This window comes from Cervus elaphus, chromosome 20, assembly GCF_910594005.1.
Source record: "Cervus elaphus chromosome 20, mCerEla1.1, whole genome shotgun sequence".
Lineage (NCBI taxonomy): Eukaryota > Metazoa > Chordata > Mammalia > Artiodactyla > Cervidae > Cervus > Cervus elaphus.
In genome coordinates, this window is record NC_057834.1 from 101,340,491 (window position 1) to 101,361,102 (window position 20,612).

Consider the following 20,612-nt stretch of genomic DNA (forward strand, 5'->3'; position numbering starts at 1 on the left):
AGTGGGGACTAGGGAGCTGGCGGTGGGGGTAGAATGAAGGAGGAGCAAAGGGGGTTGCTACAGGCATCTAGTAGTTAGAGAACAGAGATGTTGCTAAACACCCTACAGTGCAGAGGACAGCACCCCCCACCCCCATGACAAAGAATGTTCTGGCCCAAAATATCAGTAGTGCTGAGGTTGAGAAACCCAGCCCTGGAGTGATTCTTGTCAAATAAAATCTGCTGACATACCTCAAAAACAACTATTTTGGGCAAAAGTTTTTGCATAAGGCTCATCTTCTCTTCCGGAGAAGGCAATGGCACCCCACTCCAGTACTCTTGCCTGGAAAATCCCATGGACGGAGGAGCCTGGTAAGGCTGCAGTCCATGGGGTCGCGAAGAGTCAGACACGACTGAGCGACTTCACTTTCACTTTTCACTTTCATGCATTGGAGAAGGAAATGGCAGCCCACTCCAGTGTTCTTGCCTGGAGAATCCCAGGGACGGGGGAGCCTGGTGGGGGAGCCTGGTGGGCTGCTATCTATGGGGTCGCACAGAGTCGGACATGACTGAAGTGACTTAGCAGCAGCAGCAGCAGCAGCATCTTCTCTTATTTCCCCAGTCACACAGAATATACTTATTACTGCCTGTATGTACCACTTTCTCCCTGGTTCCTATGACTTAATTTGCTACTTGTAGCTTCTTCTTTTCTTTTTGATCAGGCTGGGTTTCATGGTTCTTCCATTGATCACTTTTAGAAGAGCATGAATCATACTGAATTGTTGCTTATCTCTCTCCTCCACTCCACTGTGAGCATCCAGAGGTCAGGGAAACCATGCCCCATAGGGTCAACACAAGCTGGTAACTAACCCAAATTCTTGAGCTTATCTTACAGCTTGCTAAAAAACCCCTTGCTTGTAGCCTGCCTTCACTGAGCAAGGCTTAATTATTTTGTTGCAAATTGCATATCCACCAAGCTTCATAGCTTAAACCATAAGATGCTGGCCCGAGTTTTCTCCAGGAACTTGGAGTCAGCTGGGTGTAGTCTGAGTTCCAGCCTGCTATGACTGGTTGAGAATACTGATCCTAAAACTGGGCATGCACAAGTGTTCCATAAATAACCTTTTGACTTCAGAGGGCCAAAAACTGTATCCCCAAATCATGGTAAGTGCCTCCATTTTTGAATATGCATATCATGAAAGTCGCTCAGGCATGTCCAACTCTTTGCAACCCCATGAGCTATACAGTCACCAGCCCAGAATACTGGAATGGGTAGCTGTTCCCTTCACCAGGGAATCTTCCCAACCCAGGGATTGAACTCAGGTGTCCCACATTGCAGGTGGATTCTTTACCAGCTGAGCCCCAGGGAAGCCCTACATACCATGAAGAAGCATGTAATTCAGATACTCCTGTTCAGAACCTGATCACTTCATCCTTTCCCTTTCCTCAGTCATCTTTCCTCACACCTGAGACTACACTGCTTCTTTATCTTTGAAATATCCCAAACTCCTCCCCTTAGAGAGGCAGATTTGAGATTTATTCTCCCATTTTCTTGCTTGGCTGCCTTGTGGATAATTCCTTTCTCTGCTGCACATCTTGGTGCCTCAACATTTGGCTTGCTGAGCTTCTAACCAATGAACCTGGTTCAGTAACATCAGGAACTGGGTCTTTTTTTGAATCCTCAGCACCCAGTGCCATGCTTGGTATGTAGGGGATGGGTCTGAATTCAACCAAGTTCCTCTCCTTATTTCATTTCATGAGTCCTGCAGAGCAACCAGATTTGTTCTCAAGCACAGTGAGTTCATTGCAGCTTTCCTGACTTTCCCTTTTCTGTACCCTTTGCCTTACCTGAAATTCAGTTCTTTAGTGTTTCTGTTTCCACTCATATCACTGCCACCTGTTCTTTAAGGCCCACCACATGTATGGGGCCTGGTGTTATCTTAGGTCACTTTCAGCATCATCTTTATGAAGAAGGTATTATCCGTATTTGATAGGTGAAGAAAATGATGCAAACAGTGTTGAGTGGCAGGTAAGGCAAGACATTCAAACACTCACAAGGTAGGCAGCTTGGGCTGGACCTTCCCCACCTGATTCTCTTGTCTTCTCTGTTAGCTCTGCTATCTCCTTCCGGAAGGCACCTTGGAGATTGTTTAGTGTGCCCCTCAACTCTTATGAGTAAATTGTAAATTGTTTAGGGTAACACAGGTGGTTAATGGTGAGAGTCACACCTAGAACCCAGAACTCCAGATTCGAATGCAATTTTCATGCACCACATACCATACCCAGCACTTGCTCTGTATGAAGTAAACCGCAGTAACTCCTCAAGTCTCCAGGAATCCTGGAGGGTTAGTAGAGTCAGGGCACATGGGGAAGCCTCAGGGAGCAGTGAGCTGAGTTGCAGAAGTCTAGTTATGCACAGTCTAGGCAGGTTCTCATCCAAAGATTTCCTCTTTGGATGAGAAGATACTGGTATATTTTAAGCATGGGAATGAGTGGAACACTCACATGTGAATTTTAAAAAGCTCACTGTGTAGAACTGGAGACTGCATTGAATACAGAGTGACAATTTAAGATATATTTGTGGTCCTTCAGATGAGATGAGAGATGGTGGTAGCCAGGATCATGTTGTTGGAACACCTAGAGAAACAAGTGGACTGGAGACATGCTCAGGAAGCAAAATTACGAGGATTTGATCATAGACTGCCTGTGGGGTACGAACCTTGGCTATAGTATGATCTTGACTAGGATAATTAAGCCTTGATTTGTTTCCTCATGGATAAAAGGAAGATAAAACCGGCTTCGAGGGATTATTAGTACAAAATTAAAATCGCTGGCACACATTAGATATCAATAAATGTGTTTATTACTATTTATAAGTTTTTAAAAAAACTTCTAAGACCTTTAAATACAGAATGGGTAGGATGTGAAGTAACCTGTCAATGTAGGGAGATTTATTTCTTAAGTTCTGTTAGCCTCGGGCTTCACTAGCTCGCCTCTTGCTCAGTGGGAAGAGAGGCAAAGGACTGAGAAATGCACCGCATGCACAAAGATGTGGTGAAGTGCACTCCAAATCTGAGAGGGGTCCATCTACGGCCAAATCCTGACAATTTCACTTTCTGGCCGCAGACCTCTCATTCCTGCATTGGTGTTTTAGACTACGTGGTAAAAAGAAGCGAGTGAGGGGCGGGGGCGTGAGCAAAGCAGGATGGGGGCGGGGCGGGAAGGCGGGAGGCGCTGGGCCCTGCGCGGTGGCCCTGCCACCGCCTCCGCCTCCGCCTCCGCCTCCACCGCGGTCCCCGCCCGGCTTTCCGGGGCAGCTGTGCGTGACGCCACGAGGAGGCGGGACCTGCCGCGGGGTGGTAGGCGGGGCCAGCCGCGGGGCGGGGCGGGAGGCGGGTGCGTCGCCCAGCGCAGGCCGCGGCGGCCGCCGAGTAGCTAGCCGCCGCAGACTTGCCCCGGCCCTCACCCAAAAGGTGATTGCCCACCCTGCGCCCACTCCTCAGCCCCCGGCGCGTCAACGCCGGGGCCCTGGGGGGTTAGCCGCTTAGGGAGCTGGCCGCCTGACCCTGACCCTCGCAGTGACTCGGAGCCCCCCGGCCCAGGCGCACACGGAAGTGGTGAGTGTCACCGAGTGGAGGTAGAGAAGCCTGCGGCGGCCGTGGGCAGCGAGAAGAGGGGCGCTCAGCCCGGCACTGGTGGGAGACGCGGCTGCCGCTCTCGGGCCTCGCGCGCCGCGCACCCTCGGTCGCTCCTCGAGCTGGACCTGGGGGCCGGGCCGGGCCGAGGTAGGGGCGGGCTAGGAAGGCGGGGGATTTCCAAAGGAGCAGAGCCGGCTGGCGGCGGGGAGATCGGGGGCCGGGGCCCCCCAGGCACGAAGGGGAAAGGTTAAGGCTCTCTGCCCCCTCCTCCAGAGTGCACACCAAGTTTTCATAAACAAGCCTGGGACGCGCTGACATCCTGTTTATACCACCCCGAGATACAGGCGCGGGGTTGAGGTTTGACGTCCCTCGCTGTTGCACCGAGAACTTGACCGCCAGCCCTTTGGCAGAATTGCCGGGGAGCGGGAGGAGGAGTTTTCAGGCCTCAGGACGGATGCTGAGGGTCTTTTTCTTTGACTTCTTTGCCATCTCAGCGAAGGAAAGTTTCTAGGATCTGGGGCCCTGTTTGGGGCAAAGGGGCGTCTGGGGACTCAGGAGACGCCCCCTCCCCTTTTAGGTTCTTTTGGGACTCGGGCCTCAGGCAACCGGCGAACAGTGTGAATGACGCACCCTGGGCCGGAGGGCCAGGGAAGAGGAACAGTGAAGAGCCGTTCGTAGAATTGTGAATCCTTCTGTAAAGGGTCTCATTAACCGAAAGTGGGGCTGGTCTCTTGCTCCTTGTCTAACAACTCAGACTCCGTCCGCGCGCGGTTATCAAACATCAAAAAAGAGACGTCGCTTTAGCAGGACTAGTAAACACCCCCTCGTAAGTCACTCCCCAAGGTTCCAGGGATGTGGGCGCCTTGGATGTGTGTTTACCGAGGAATTTCTCTAGGAGACTAGAAAAAGGGTATGATTATTACCAGGTGTTTGTGCACCTTTTTTTTTCTTTTGTATGGCATATTCTTTGTGAATTCTTTTGTGTCCATGGCAAGAGGACCCCGTCCCCCCGTGCCACTTCGCTTAATACGTGGCTGTGAGCTGTTTTCTGTCCCTGGTTGGATACATGCTATTAACTTTTTTTTTTTTTTAGGAGTCCAGGACTTTTCTCTCAGTGGCAGTTTACAGCTGTGTAAAATTGTCATTACTTTTTTTCGGTGGAGGAAAGCGTTAAAAACCTGACATAGTTAAGTGATGAGTATAATGCAGAAACAATTAAATGTGATCGTGGAGTGTCTGGTTGTTGGCTTTTTTTTTCTTTTTCTTTTTTTTTAAGAAAGAGAGATTTGCCTTATGGGCATTTACAGAGTGGAAAAAAAATTTTTAGGATGAACATTTTATATTGATTAAATCTTTGTTCCTCCCTTTCCAAAACCCCATTTTGCGTTGTTTCTGGCTTTTGCTTTGGGTGACTGTTTTTCAAGACCAGGCAGTCGTTTTTATTGAAGGATCAATGTGTTCTTCTGTACTTTGTGGTGAAGGTTAATGGAGGCTACAAGGGTACCAGACACTTTGGGTACAATAGGCATTGTAATATGGAGAAAATGTCTCCTATGTATAGATCCAGATCACATTTAAAGACGCAAGTGCATCATATCTACAAGATTGTGAACAGTGTGAACAGGAATAATCACAACCTCTTAACTCTCTGTATTATATTAGCTAAGCACTTATACTGTATTTTACTTTATCTAAATACCAAAATATTTTTTTAGTACTAGGGTTGCAGTGTGACACTCCGTATTGAATAAAGCTAGTTTAGTTTCCCCATTCCACAATATACTACCTGCTTATTATTACTGGGAAATGATGATTGAGGGTGAATAAATTATACATATATAGATAAAATAATTCAAACATTTCCCAAAATATAACTATGTTTCAATTTGTTGTAATTTAGTCAGTCTTAATATCAATTTGGCTAATGCTCTATATGTGTTTAAAATCTCTGATCAATTGGTATCTACCCTTTACAGGTTTAAAGTGTTAAGGGGAATTAGCTTGCAAAATGTTTTCAATTCAGACATTTGCTAAAAAGCTGGTGAAAGAAAGGGATTTTGAGGCCAGAGTTGCTTTTTGCAGGAAAAGAGGCTCTTTAAATGACATGAAGAAATGCTTCTAAATGGGATAATGAAATCTGCAAGGTTAGATTCTGGGTTCACAAACACTAATGGTTTCAACTGCAGACCAGAAATTCTAATAATGTTTTGAAGTTATCGCTCAGTTTCTTCTGAATATCTTGAAGTATATGTTTGGACAGAAACTCAGCTGAAGCAAGTGTTGAGAATGTGTAGGTTTATACCCATTTTAATAGAGGGGACACTAAGGTATAGCTGCATTCATAAGATTTATTAACAAAGACTGAGGTCTGTTTTTACCCCTTAAATGCACATTATTTTATATATCTTTATTATGTATATACTTATTATGGTCTAATGCGATAATATGCTCTTAGAAGATATATCATCTGAGATGTGAGTGTTTACACAAGGAAATTTTTCTTGTTTGTTTTCACATTAAAAAAATATTTTAAGTGGATAGAGAATTGATTAATTAACTGAATCTTGCTGAGCAAGCAGCATCTGATGGTCTGTGATTTATCATGGCCCAGTGTTCTGTGGAGCCTTATCATAGAGAAAAGATACCAGAAAGAACCTTGTAGATTCTTTTGGACCAGTGTTCCTCAGCTGGGTATAACTGTGCGCCTAAGGAGGTATCTGCAGTTTCTGGAGGCATTTTTAGTTGTTACAACTGTGGGGGTGCGATGGGAGTGGGGAGGCAGTGTTACTGGTGTCCAGTGGGTAGAGGTCAAGGATGCTGTTCTACGTCCTACAGTGCCTGGTGCAGCCCCCTACAGCAAAGAATTCTCTGGCTCAAAATGTCGGGAGTGTTAGGCTTGAGAAATTATGCTTTAGCAAGTGGGTAACAAGATCCTGCCTTCTGTCATGGCAGGCTGCTTCACTCAGGCACCTATTTTCTTCATCTGTAAAATATCCACTTTGGCCATCACACAAAGATGTTGGGAAAAATTACAAAAATAATGGATGGAAAGCATGAAGTGCTGCGCAAGTTATAACTATTGTGAAGACATGATTTTTTTTTTAAATTGAAGTATAGTTGATTTACAGTTTTGTACCAACCTCTGCTGTGCTGCAGTGACTCAGTAATACACACACAGACTTTTTAAATATTCTTTTCCATTATGGTTTATTAAATATCGTTCCCTGTGTGATACAGTAGGACCTTGCTGTTTATCTATCCTACATATAATTGTTTGCATCTCCTAATCCCAAACTGCTGGTCTTTCCCTTCCCCATCCCGCTCCCTCTTGGCAATCACTTATAGAGAACCCCCTTGGTATATTCTTTGTAAGATGTGATTTTTTAAAATAAATGAATTGTTAGATATACTGGTTGTTGAGGAGGAAAGGGGGTGCAGTATGTTGAATGCCAAGATTGATGGTTTGGTGTTATTAACTTCTTTATTCATTTTTTAGGGTAGAGGATTTACTTAATGTAGTTTTATTATTATTAGAGCATAAAATTTTTATCTCTATTATTTCTTTAAATGTAAAGATTTTCTCATTTAACTCATTGTAAAAAAAAAAAAATTAGAACATAAAGTTGAAAGTATAGGAGAAAAGTCAGCCATGGCCCACTCCCTTACCCATTTAAGGACAAGTTCTTACCAGTTGTTTTTTTTTCTATTAGCGTCATTAATGCAGAAGAAGAGTTAACTATGGAAAAAGCAGCAGCTGGTGACCAGGGAAGGTGCTGTTTGTTTTTGTGCCCTTCATTTCTCCCCCTAATAATTATGTACAGTCAGTTATGTTGTAGGAGACATGAGAGGAATTGGTTCTTTGTTTTTGTACTTTGTCAACTACCCTCCGCCCGTGTCCTTGTTTGGCACGCTGTTTCCTCTCCGCTGCTTGCTCTCCTCTCGGCTAGGTGCGCCGCTATTGCTTCCTGTCTCGAGAACCCTATGGTAACATGGGGTTTTAGCAGCTGCCATGTTGAAATGACCGTGCTTCAGGGCAGGAAACGACTTCCTATGAGTATTCTTTCCTCTGAAGTGCACCAGCTTTTTTGGCAGTTTGAGGCAACAAGAAAGCATGAAAGTTTTCAGTTCATTTCCGTGGTATATTTACTTCTGAGGTTTCATGATCTGTGATGCTTAGCAGCTGTCAGTGGGCACACAGGTTTTCCTTGGTGCTCTGAGTAAACTGCCAAACGCCGAGGCAAGACCTGCTTTAGAAGCAATGAAAACTTCTTTAAGTCTGCTCTAGACAGAAGACTGAGCTGGTCTTTGTTGGGATTTTTTTAATCTGTGGTAACTGAATTGACTTACCATTAATATTCACACAGCACTCTGTTGCATTCATTTATTTATTTAGTAAATACTTCTTGAGCTTCTGTTATGAGCCTCAGGGAAGGAGTAAATAGAAAAAAAACAGGCAAAAACTCTACTTTTATAGAGTTTGGTGGATGATCCTATGTGTGTTCAGAGTGTCTTCGTTGCAGGTTATGCACATAAAAATAAGTAAATCCTACATTATAGAATGTTTCCTAGAAACCGTCATGGTACTCCTTTAAAGTCAGAGCACCAAGTAGCTCCCCCCTTGTTCTCCACTTTTTATATTATAGATTCAATAACTCATTCTTTGTATATACAAAGATCTCTTTGGTACCTGCAAAGTTCCTGGCAGATGGATAAGACAGTTCGTATGGAAACAAGCCTGCTATAAATATAACACAATGTGGTTGATATTATAGTAGAGGTCAGAGTTAAGAGAGCACTTTAGCCCCTGAAGAGAGCTGAATCCTGCTTGGAGCCCTGTCTAATGCTTTTTTTTTTTCCTGGCTGCTCCACGCAGCATGGGCATGTGAGGTCTTTGTTGACCAGGGGCTATCCCCGAGCCTCCTGCAGAGGAAGCGAGAAGTCTTAACCACTGGACCACCAGGGAAATCCCTCCAATGCTTTTTTTTTTTTTTGACGAAAATCATTTGAGTTGAGCTTGAGGAGTGAGTAAGAGTTCTTTTCCTTAGGGGTGGATGGAAATTTAGGCAGAGATAGAGCGTGAGCAAAGGCACAAAGGTGGGCATGTGCCTGTGGGTGATCAGTTTGGAGGTGGCCACAGTGACCAGAGCAGGGTACTGAGAGGCAGCAGAAAGAGGTTGGGCTTGGACATGCAGGATGGGGCCAGACTCTAAAGACTACTCAAGTCTCTGAACGTTGTGAGTTCAGAGACTATGGCCTATGTTGAATGAATGGACTGGGAAGATGGGAAGCCATTCATAGTTTCTGAGCTCCAGAATAGCATCATTAGAAAATGGAAGTACTGACTGTTCTATAAAGGATCAGCTTCATTTGACCATTGTGCAACTGTTCATCCTCTGCATCACAGAAAATGGTCCTTACTATCCACCATTTATCAATTGTTCAGAAGACTGCTAGGAAATAGAAAATACTTAAGAGTCAGAATAGATGTCATGAAGCCCACATATGCTTTCCTTATAGTAGAGTACAATTTTATTTTGCTTTGCTTTTAATTTATAAAGGATTTGTATACAATTAACCTAACTGATTCTCAAGGCAGTAGGAGATTAAATACAACAAATGCAAGAGTTGGGAATTGTAAAGAGAGTGAATACAGGAAGGCACGCTGTCTGAGGCAGGCAGTGTTAATTTTTATACTGGAAGTGAATGAGGAGAGGTTTATGAAAAGCAGAACCTTAACTCAAAAAGTGAAGCACCCTGTGTGGGGCCATTTAGTGGAGAGGCAGATGCCATCGTAAATACCGTAGCATACGGAAGGTGTCCTTCTCACAACACAGTACAGTCATTGGTATGGAAAATGAGCAAACCATTAAGAAGAGAAGAGGTCAAGTTGCGGAGCATAATGGAAATGAGGCCAGGTACTTCTGGTCTCTCTGAGAAAAGGGCAACTTTAGGGGTTTAGAGATATGCAAGTGGTAGGCAAGGGTGGGGGTGGAGTAAGAAGCTGCTGTCACGATTGCGACAGGACAGCCTTGAAGAAAGAGGTTTCTTCAGTGTGAAAACCCGGTGAGGAATCTTTGCTCGGCAGGAGGAGCTTTCACTCTTCAGGGAAAGTGACTTGAGTGATCTACCTCTGCAAACCTAAGGAGGGGACCTGTGGCTTTCTGTGGAGTAGGTAATGATAATTGCTGGAACCCACCAGTGAGGCGGGGGGGGGGGGGGGGGGGGGGGTGGGGGTGGGGAGAGAGACTAAATCAGGTCAACTTAATTACACCTCTAGATAGTACACAGACTTACTGTCTTGTTTTTTATGTAATCTGTGTTTTTGGAGGCTTAGTTTGATCCTAGCTGTAAGAATGTGGGCAGGTTATACCTGTTTCCTTACCCATAAAAGGAAGATGAGGTAGTACCTACCTCTAGGATTATTTTGAATATTGAGTGACTGACTACACCTAAAGATTTTGGAGTGGTGCCAGGCACATGTTATGGTGTTATGAGTTAAACGTTTGCTGGCTCTCTCGCTCACTCTCTTTTTTTTTTTCCTTCTAATTGGTAAATATGCTTTGTGTTAAAAATGGAAGAGTTCAAATTATATCCAGAATGCTGTAAGATGGTAGGGAAGTGGACCCACTAAACACAAAAGTAGCTGATTCATTCAATATTAGAAAGGCTTCAGTTAGAAATGGATAAATCAAAAACGTTTAGGCACCTAAAGAAGACATTTTCTCAAATCTAGAAGAGTTTAGTATGTAGACAGCACTAAGGTGGTAAATAAATTAAGTTTTGCCCTATTTTTAAGAAAAAATGAGAAACAGAGGTGCTTTTAATTTAACTTTAAATGCCATCCAAGGTATATAATTTGGTAGGAATGTATTAGGCTTTCTGGGAAAGTCAATATAAAAATACTGTGTTGCTCTCCCTGATTCAGTTTACTTAGCGAGTGGTGAGCTGTTGGCAGAGGGGCACCAGCATACCTGGTTGTAAAATGCTGTCTTTAGAGTTGTGTAGAAATTTAAAATCTTATAAATCAGATAATGTCCTAGGGAATTTGCTGTTTAAGGAATTATAAACGTTTATAAGAACTCTTAAATAATGTTGTTTCCCCTGAATGCTGTTTTTATCAGTTTCTTTTTCCATGTGTGTGTAGTATTTTCCTAAAGCAAGACTTACCTAAAATATAAAGTTGTACAAAAGTTGGCCCTTCTTCCTAATCACACTTTAAATATATCTATATTTGTTTCTCAGTAATGTTTATGTTGCATTTATTCATATTCTCAAGAACAGTAGTTGTCATATGGTTGGAAAGGCACTCTTGATGATAGGCTCATTCCATGTGCTCTGATAAACAAAGAAGTGAGCTGTCTCTTCTCCTTGTCTTCGCATTTGAGAAGGAAAGTGACAGTAAAACTCCCTAGTTTTTACTGGGGAGGTGGTGCATAACATAGGGAAGTCCAGCTCAAATGGTGAACAGGCTGACTGATCTATAGATATTAAAAAAGATAAATTTAGGTCTGTTAATCCCAGGTACATTGGGTAATTCAGACAAGTTGAATGTATAAAGGAGAAATAGATAAGAACACTTTGTAGTTAATGCAACTCTTGTTTTAAATGGTGTCTTAAAGGGCTTAAGGGTATTAGAACTGACAGCAGTTTATTCAGTTAAGCACAATTTTATCTGCAGGCTTATTTGCACAGTTAATTTGCTCAGACTGTAGCAAGGCTGTAATTTATAGCAATTTTTTCAATTATTAGAATTTAAAATAATCTTTTATGTTACAGTGGGAGAAAATAAAGAAGAAAAAAATCTAGGAAAAAACAATCTGCCAAATGTATATTTTCCCAGCGAAAAATCTTACTATAAAACTAGCTGGAAAAAAAACAAAAACACTAGCTGAATGGGCCACACAACAGGGAGGCAGACAGATGAGATTGTGTCATAGAGTGGTACACTGGGTGTTTTGCCAAGTACACCTGCAAATCCAGTTCAGGGCTAATTCACAAAATATAGATTTAAAAAGGAAGATGCTTTAATGCCTGTATTCAATATTCTGAAAGATTTTGTTCCGTTAAAGTCATCTGTAAAGCTATGGTCAGGTCTGCTAATCACTGTATATCAGTTACCTCATTGGGAAGATCATCTGATGTAGGATGGTATCTCAAAACACCCCCCCCCCTTTTTTTCTTTTTTACATATTTAGAATGACATTCACCTAATTGGTCAGAAGTAGGAAGGGGAGATCAGAGGAGGCCAGACTGGCCTGAACATAAATTGTAAGCCTACCTGATGTGGGATTTGGGGAGTAATAAGCCACTTGTGATGCATAAACTGCTTGAGATAAAATTGCTCTCGGGTTTTCATGTTCATTCCATTCAGTCAGTTCAGTTCAGTCGCTCAGTCGTGTCCGACTCTTTGTGACCCCATGAATCGCAGCACACCAGGCCTCCCTGTCCATCACCAGCTCCCAGAGTTTACCCAAACTCATGTCCATCGAGTTGGCAATGCCATCCAGCCATCTCATCCTCTGTCGTTCCCTTCTCCTTCCGCCTTCAGTCCCTCCCAGCATCAGGGTCTTTTCAAATGAGTCAACTCTTCGAATGAGGTGGCCAAAGTATTGGAGTTTCAGCTTTAGCATCAGTCCCTCCAATGAACAGCCAGGACTAATCTCCTTTAGGGTGGACTGGTTGGAGCTCCTTGCAGTCCAGGGGATTCTCAAAAGTCTTCTCCAACACCACAGTTCAAAAGCATCAATTCTTCGGTGCTCAGCTTTCTTCACAGTCCAACTCTCACATGCATACATGACCACTGGAAAAACCATAGCCTTGACTAGATGGACCTTTGTTGGCAAAGTGATGTCTCTGCTTTTTAATATGCTATCGAGGATGGTCATAACTTTCCTTCCAAGGAGTAAGAGTCTTTTAATTTCATGGCTGCAGTCACCATCTGCAGTGATTTTGGAGCCCAAAAAAATAAAGTCTGACACTGCTTTCACTGTCTCCCCATCTATTTGCCATGAAGTGATGGGACCAGATGCCATGATCTTAGTTTTCTGAATGTTGAGCTTTCAGCCAGCTTTTTCCTCTCTCCTCTTTCACTTTCATCAAGAGGCTCTTTAGTTCTTCCTCACTTTCTGCCATAAGGGTGGTGTCATCTGCATATCTGAGGTTATTGATATTTCTCCTGGCAATCTTGATTCCAGCTTGTGCTTCTTCCAGCCCAGTGTTTCTCATGATGTACTCTGCATATAAGTTAATTAAGTTCATTCCATTACTTATCCATTCTCTGTAGATTGTATATTATGTGATAACATGATGGGCCTGATTCCTGCCCTCAGAAGCTGCCTTGCTAGTAGAAGACACAATACTTAAACAGTTACACAACTGCTTGTTACAAGAATGCTGAGTACCTGGAGAGATGTTTTAGTTTGGTATAAAGCAGAGGTGGGGGGGCAGTAAGAAGAGGGGGTCTTTGTGATGTTTTTTTTTAATTGGAATATGAAGAGTGAAAGAGCTAGCCAGGCCAAGGGGCTGAGGAGGTTTTCCAGCCAGAGGAAGCTGCGCAAGGGATCTGAGATGGAACCAACACTGCAGCTGGAGCAGAGAGGACAGAGGGGCAGACTGGTGACTCGGCTGCCACCCGCTGAGGCAGGGCCTTATCATAGCACAGCAGGGGAAATTGAAGGCTTTAAGACATGGATTATAGGATGGAACTGGAGTCATTGTATGAAATATAGAAGGATTCCCCACCCCGCCCCACCCCACCCCACCCCTGGGAGCACCTCTGCCCTCTCTGCTGCCAAGTGCCTTGAAAGTCTTACTTCCTCCCACTTGCTCATTCTTTAACCCTTTGCTATCTGACTATGATCTCCACACTCTTAAGACTTGTTTGAGGTCACCAGTGACCTTTTTGCTGTCACACTGAGGCCTTTATAATGCACTTGTTATCTGAGACATTTTGATGCTGCTAAACACTCCTTCCTGAAAGATGCCCCACCCCACTGCTGTCTGGCTTCTGAGACAATATTTTTTTCCTTTCTCTCCTTGTCTTTGTTTTCTCTTAGGTGTCTTCTCTTCCTCTCCTTTCTCTCCTGCCCCCATCAAAGACTTTCCTAAAGGTTCTGCGAATGGCAGATGTTATGTGTTCCTAGAACTTTGCAGATGACCTGCTTTCACCTGTGTTCTTTTATTCATATTCCTTCTTCTCCACTCCCTACTTGCCCAAATACTGACTGAGCAGCTTTAGGCAAATGTTCAGGGCACTGGGGACACAGGAATAAGAGGTAGGGTCTCGTTCTTAAGGTGCCAACATTCGAAGAAGATGTTAAACATGGTAATTAAGAAGATCATTTCAGGTGAGGATGAAGAAACAATATGGTATGGGTAGAGAAGGCTTAGGTAGGCAGGAGAGGGGCTCCCTCTGAGGAAATGACGTTTGGGCTCAGACCGCAGGAGCCAGGCCACGCCAGGACCTGGAGGAAGAACACCAGGCAGAGAACAGCGGGCGCCTAGGCCCCATGGTGGGGTGATCTTTCTATTCCATGGTGGGCTTGCTTACCTGCATGTCTTGTTGATACCTCCTGTTTAACTGCTCCAGAATTGATAGCATCTTTTTCTGACCCAGCCAACCAGTGGATGATTTCTCTGTTCCTCTTAGTACTAAGTCTATTCATAGCCCTCGAAACCAGTGGTCAGAAAACTTTTCCTGTAGAGAGGAAGACAGTGAATATTTTCAACTTTGAGGATCATGCCACTCTGTGACAACTCCACAATTCAGCAGCTGTGTAACTAAAGCAGACATAGACAACATGTAAACCAACGAGTGTGCCTGTGTTCCAGGAGAACTTTATGTGTGGACACTGACATTCGAGTTTCCACTTGTCACAAAATATTTTTTCCCCAGCCATTTCAAAATGTGAAAATCGGGGACTTCCGTGGTAGTCCAGTGGTTCAGACTCCGCACTCCCAGTGCAGGGTGTGTGAGTTCAGTTCCTGGCTGGGAAAGTTCCACATGCTGCGTGGTATGGCCCCCCAAAATTAAAATTTGTACACTTCTTTGCTGTGGAAAACAGGCAGGAGGCCAGACTTGGCATGTGGACCCAAGTGTGCTGACCCCTGCCTTATTTCATCTTGGTTTCTCTCCCTCCAGCCCCCAATTCAGCACTTTGCCAGACCGTCTCAGTGCTCCCTCCCAGTGTGTGGCACCTTTGTCTTCTCTGCTGTTCCCTGCCTCTGACCTAGCTTTCTTTTCTTTGCCTGGGTGATCACAGTAGTCTCCAACCCAGTCTCCCTGCCTCCAGCCTTTCCCTTCCGTCTATCTTCCCCACAGACATTGGAGAATCTTCTTGCAGTTGACTCATGTCATAGAATTTCCCTGACTGCTGCCTTTATGAGCTCTACTGTCTGCAAAAAACAGTTAGAATTCCACCTTTGTGTAGTCCCTGTCATAAGGGACCTTCAAGGGTCCCTGTCATAAGATCTCAATTTTTCAGCTTATTGTCCCATTTCTCTCAGCTACACTGTGCCCAGATAGATGGTTCACTATTTTACTTTTGTGCCTCCAACATTTCTCGTATTTTTTCCTGCTTCCTCACCCTCTGTGGGCTTTGCCCGTGCCTCATGCTCTCCATCTGTCACAGTTCTGTAACTGTCGAGGTCCCTTTAAGCGTCCCGTATCCCTCCGCCTCAAGCTCCCGCAGAAGGCCCGTGTTACGTATGCTTCGCTCTTTGGCTGAGTGCGGCCCTCTTTTCTAGGGCGTTGTGTTCTGCCTTGTGCTGCGGCTCCTTTGTAGACTTTCCTGCACTGCGCAGTTCCGAGGTTCTGGAGGACAGGGACTTATTCACTGTAATATCCCCTTTCACAGAAGGTACATGGTTGTTTATTCAGTAAATGCTAAATCCTGTGTAAATGATTTGCAGAGGCTTAAAGGGGGAACATTTTTCCTAGGAATGTGACCACATTAAATCCTGACTCTTATATGAAGTAGTACAGTTTTGTGAAAGATCAAATATTTTGGAAGACTAAGGTGGTATTCTTGGTCCTGTCATAAGTTTGAATGTTCCTCTTCAGGAATTGATATGTTTCCTTTTGTAAAAAAGAAAAAGAGAAAGACTGCTCAGTAAATCATGTTTCCTTTCCTAAAAACGCAAGGCCAAGTTATTTGCTTATTTTAGTTTGCTGCTGGAGAAGGAAATGGCAACCCACTCCAGTGTTCTTGCCTGGAGAATCCCTTGGACAGGGGAGCCTGGTGGGCTGCTGTCCATGGGGTCGCACAGAGTCGGACACGACTGAAGCAACTTAGCTTGCATGTATTGGAGAAGGAAATGGCAACCCACTCCAGTGTTCTTGCCTGGAGAACCCTGTGGACAGGGGAGCCTGGTGGGCTGCCATTTGTGGGGTCGCACAGAGTCGGACACGACTGATGTGACTTAGCAGCAGCAGCGGCGGCAGTCTGCTGTTCATTTTTCTCACAATAGTTTCCCTGCCTCAGTCTTCCACCAGATCACTTGTCACATGTATTAAGCACATTTAGTGAATGGTTCTGGTGTATGTGTGTGTGTTTATGTGTGTAAGAAGCCCCAACTTTTGGTAAGAAATAGAAATTTAAATAAAAAATACTAGGCCCCTGTTTACACAACCTGATGTGACCTAAAGATGGTGAATATCTTAGAAGAAGCAGGCAAAAAGGCCCTGGGGCAATACGGGAATCATGATGTGAGTTTGGTGGAAAATGAGCAAACCACTTTCTGAGTATCTTGTGCTTTTTTGGTGAACTTGTCCTTTGGGTAGCCCACATCTCCCAGGTTTGTGGGGCATGTAGCACATCTTGTTAAGTGCTAAGGAGAGGGAGCAAGAGGATGAGACTCAAGATTAGTAAGCTTTTACTACGTGTCCACTGTTTACGTGCTTTGCATTTGATATTTAATTTAATCTTTTAATAGCCAGAGAGTTGAATCTTAATGGCATCATTTTCCAGATGAGCAAATAAAGCTAATGGCATAGCTGGAATTCAAATTTGCAGCACTCTCATTTAAAAAAAATAAAACCTTTCTACTCTTACCCCTTCCCTCTTAGCTTTACCGAGATCCAATTGGAAAACTCTTTAACTCTTAAAAAGGCCTTCTTTCTATTGTCTTGTCATTCCCTACCTTTTATTTCTGACATTGGCATTTAAATGAGAACCCAAGGAGTGCGGTACTATCCTCCTTTCCAACCTAATGCTTCTGAAGCAGTTTTAGGCTTTAGGAGAAGTGCCTCTAGCCACCTGTGTTGTGTTTGGTATTGTTAGATGCTAACAATACTTCCACAAGGGAAGCCCAAGAATACTGAAGTGGGTAGCCTATCCCTTCTCCAGGGGATCTTCCCAACCCAGGAATCGAACTGGGGTCTCCTGCATTGCAGGCGGATTCTTTGCCAACTGAGCTATCATGGAAGCTGTAAAGTGGATTTAATAGAACTTGTCACCATGGCTGTTTTGTGAAGGTTAAATAACTTAGTTCACCATTTCAGACAGTGACTGGGATTCAGTACCATTTAATAAATGTTAGTTACCCACTCCCACCCCAGATACTGAACATTGTCAGATAGTCTGTAAATGATTATGTAATGTTTATATATTTATAAGTGGGATCTTTATTATTCAAGCTATAGACTTCTAGTGCAGGAAACCCCTTTATGTAAGTAGCTGGGTTCCCACTAATATACAAAAGCATCAGAATAAGATAATGGTTCAGACTTCCCAAATCTGGAATCAGTGTCTGTGGGTTTGAATCCTACTTTATTTTTAAAACTGAGTTTATTTTACTAGCAAGTTATTCAACCTCAGTTTTCCCTACTTCAAAATAAGGGTAGCATACCTACTTCATAGGATTGTAAAGTTTAAATGAGCACGTGTAATTGTATATCAACATCCTATAAGGTTTTACTACTGTTATTATTGTTAACCTCCATCTTTGCATTGTATACACAGCCAATAAGTCAACTGGAAAGTTCCTGAGATTCCATCTCATATCTTCTCTAATCAGGAGAATCCTCCGTATATCATATATCCTCCATTTATGATATAGTTTAGTTTTTTAGTTTAGTTTTTTCCTCTCTCTTCAGGCTCTTGGTTACTTCATTTTAGTTCATGCTGCCCTTTTCTCATGTGTAGTGCACTTTCATCAATCCCCTTTGTGCATTTCTTGCCTAGACACTTAAATCTTTTTTTGTTTTATGTGAAAACCCAAACATTTTCTAATAATGACCGATAATACCAACTATGGATACTTTTATTCCAAGGAGAATGAAAGGTGTGTAATCTCAAGCAAATGAAAAAATATATCAGATATTATTTATGAAATGCTTATTCTGTGCCAGTCATTCAGATTCATAAACCGAGGCTTAGAATGATTGGATAACATGGTTCTCTTTGGCTGCGGTGATGTTTTCTGCTTATTGGTAGGGCAGCTGTATAGTGTTTCAGGCATTTTGTGTTCAGTTAGTCTTTCATGTGTTGGCTTGGAAACCTAAACACGTTTATAGTAGTGTGTACTGGGGGGGAAATGAGCTCCAAATTTCAAATAACCAACTGGGAATGAATTTTTATAAAGACCCAACTGTTTATAAACTTGAGACTACCAGTGTTCTTGTTGGAATATATTAGCTGCATTGCTAGACTTTAAAGGCTTATGTGCCTTGCTTAATGGTACACACATTATTGCACTAATTTGCTTAGTTGTCTGTCCTCATCCGTGGCTGACCTTTGTATCCCCAACCACTACCATTGTGTTTGCCACATAGTAGGGACCCTGTGAGGAGACCTAGTTAGTCCTCTTTAAAAAAATATCAATGATTTTTTATACTTCTCTGTAGCTAGATATATTTCAATTAAAAAAATCAATGTCAGATAACATTGAAAGAGGAATATTGCCGTGCAGTTACCAATCAGAAGAAAATACTGCTTATGCTAGGCTGAATCGAGACATTTAAAGGTATTTGGGAGCCAGACACTTCTGAGAACATTGCTTTGATTATAGGGAGGCAAGGAAAGCTGTCAAACGAGTTCCTTCTTGGCTTGGAGTCTTGTTTACTTTTCTCAGGTTAGAACTGATAGCTCTAATGGTTTTAAGAGACCATGGAGACAGGTCTGCTATGAAATGCCAGCATATTTAGTTCTAAGTTTATAGACATTTTCTAGCAATTGTTGAATAATTTGTAGCTACACAATGACCATAATATCTTACAATAATTTTAAGAGTTCAAAGAAAGCAAAGCCACCCAGGGGCACTTCCTTCCCCAGTTTTACAACAGAGAATCAGAGCACTTAGTGACTCAGCCAGGACGTCTGAGGGCCACCACTTGAGTATCGTCCTCGATTTGTGATTGAGTCATAAATGATACAGAAGGTGGTCACATGGAGAGCTTGGGTAACTGTGTACCCATTTGTTCAAATAGTTCTGAGAAATCTAGATATATTTGTGGGTAGGAGATTTGGAGATGGTCTGAGAGAAATTAGGATTATGTAGGGTTCAGCCCGTTACCCTGGGTATTATGAAGGGCAGCGTCTTGTGGGAGAAGAGATACTAAACTGTTGTTTTGGGCCCTTCCCACACTGGAAGTTGCAGAGGTCAGGGGCCGAGTCGATCTTACTTACACTTCTGGTCCCAGTCAGCCTCATGCCTGCCAGTGAGCAGCTGATCAGTAGTAGAGTATTATTGGTCACATGAATGCCAGTGATAGACCTGTGGAAAGCCTGTTTGATTGTTTGACTGGCATTTCTTTTTTATGTTATTTTATGTTATGTTTTATATTATGTTTTATGTATTTTATGTTATGTTTTTTATGTCTATTTTATGTTATTTCTTTTGTCAAGAGAAAATCCACTTTACAAAGGACACCAAATCTAATTAGACCTTAATGGATGTAACAGCTGTATTAAGAACAGCAAAAACAAAGAGAAGTCATTACTGATAAAAAAGTGCTCTCTTGTACAACTTTCATTTGAAACATTAAACAACTGAAATTCAGAGAGTCAAAGCAATTTGAGTTAGCGCCGAGCCCTTCTCTCACCCTCTGCAGCCGGTGGCTGCGCGGCCCTTAACCGGCTCGGGAAGCAGCACAGCCCGTGCGCCTCCCCTCCGACCGTCTGCTGGAGTCTGGCTGCTCACAGGTGCCTCTGTGCCTGGTTCCACAGAGCCTCCTGGAGGCCTGATCTTCAGGCCTGCTGCCTCTGGTCACTGTCAAGGCTCTGTCCACACCCCTGAGTCAGAACTGCCTGTCCTTGTCTTGTTCTTGCAGCAGGGCCTGCTCTCAGCACATTCTCACTGTGGGATCGAAGACTGGGAAGAAATTCAATCAAGGTGTGTGTGGTTGAAACAGGGTGCTTCAGCGCAGTCTGCTTACGCTGACTTGGGCCTCTGAGGAGACAATAGTTTTCATTTTTTTTTCCTTTTACCTTTTTCTTTAGACATTAAAAAGCTTCATTCAGGCTGTGAATTGAAAACTATTAGTAACTTTTAAATTTTATATAAGAAAGAAACATATTTTATGGAATCTGCATCAATCTATATTTGGTTTTCTTTCTAGAGACATTAGGCCTTTGCATTTTTAGTTGCTTCTCTAAAGAGTTATGTTTGGATTAATTTTAGATAATTTATTTATCCTATCTATGTTCAAAAAGTAGTTACAGTTTCAAATAGAATACTGTTAACCGTTCTTGCATTTACTTTTAGAGAAGTCAGGGCCTAACATTGGCTGTTTGTAGGCAGTCATTAGAAATTTGCTATAGCTAATGCTGAATTCTTTAAAAATTTATTTAGCATTTTAAATAAATAACATATTTGCATTTTATGAAAATTAGTAGTAAATAATAATTCTAAGGTGTCACTCAGATAAACATTTTTGTTACTATTTCAGTATTTATGGTTTCAGTCTTTGTTTTGTGTATGTATGAATCTATAAGTTAAAAAAAAATTTCTAGGAGATAATAGAATGTAGTGCTGCAGTCTGGTTTTTTCACCAAGT

The 20,612-nt window shown here is 43.0% G+C and overlaps 1 protein-coding gene across 2 annotated transcripts in view; it reads left to right on the forward strand.

Moving 5' to 3' along the window:
• The window catches only part of JAK1 (Janus kinase 1), a 243,689-nt gene that overhangs the window by 102,746 nt on the left and 120,331 nt on the right, over positions 1-20,612 (forward strand). The window contains exon 1 of one of the 2 annotated variants that reach the window (XM_043878817.1): positions 3,357-3,595. The exons of the other annotated variant lie outside the window; for it this stretch is intronic. The gene's annotated coding sequence lies outside the window, so the exon portion shown is untranslated. Of the gene's footprint in view, positions 1-3,356; positions 3,596-20,612 lie in introns of those variants that run through there. 2 annotated transcript variants of the gene reach the window in all.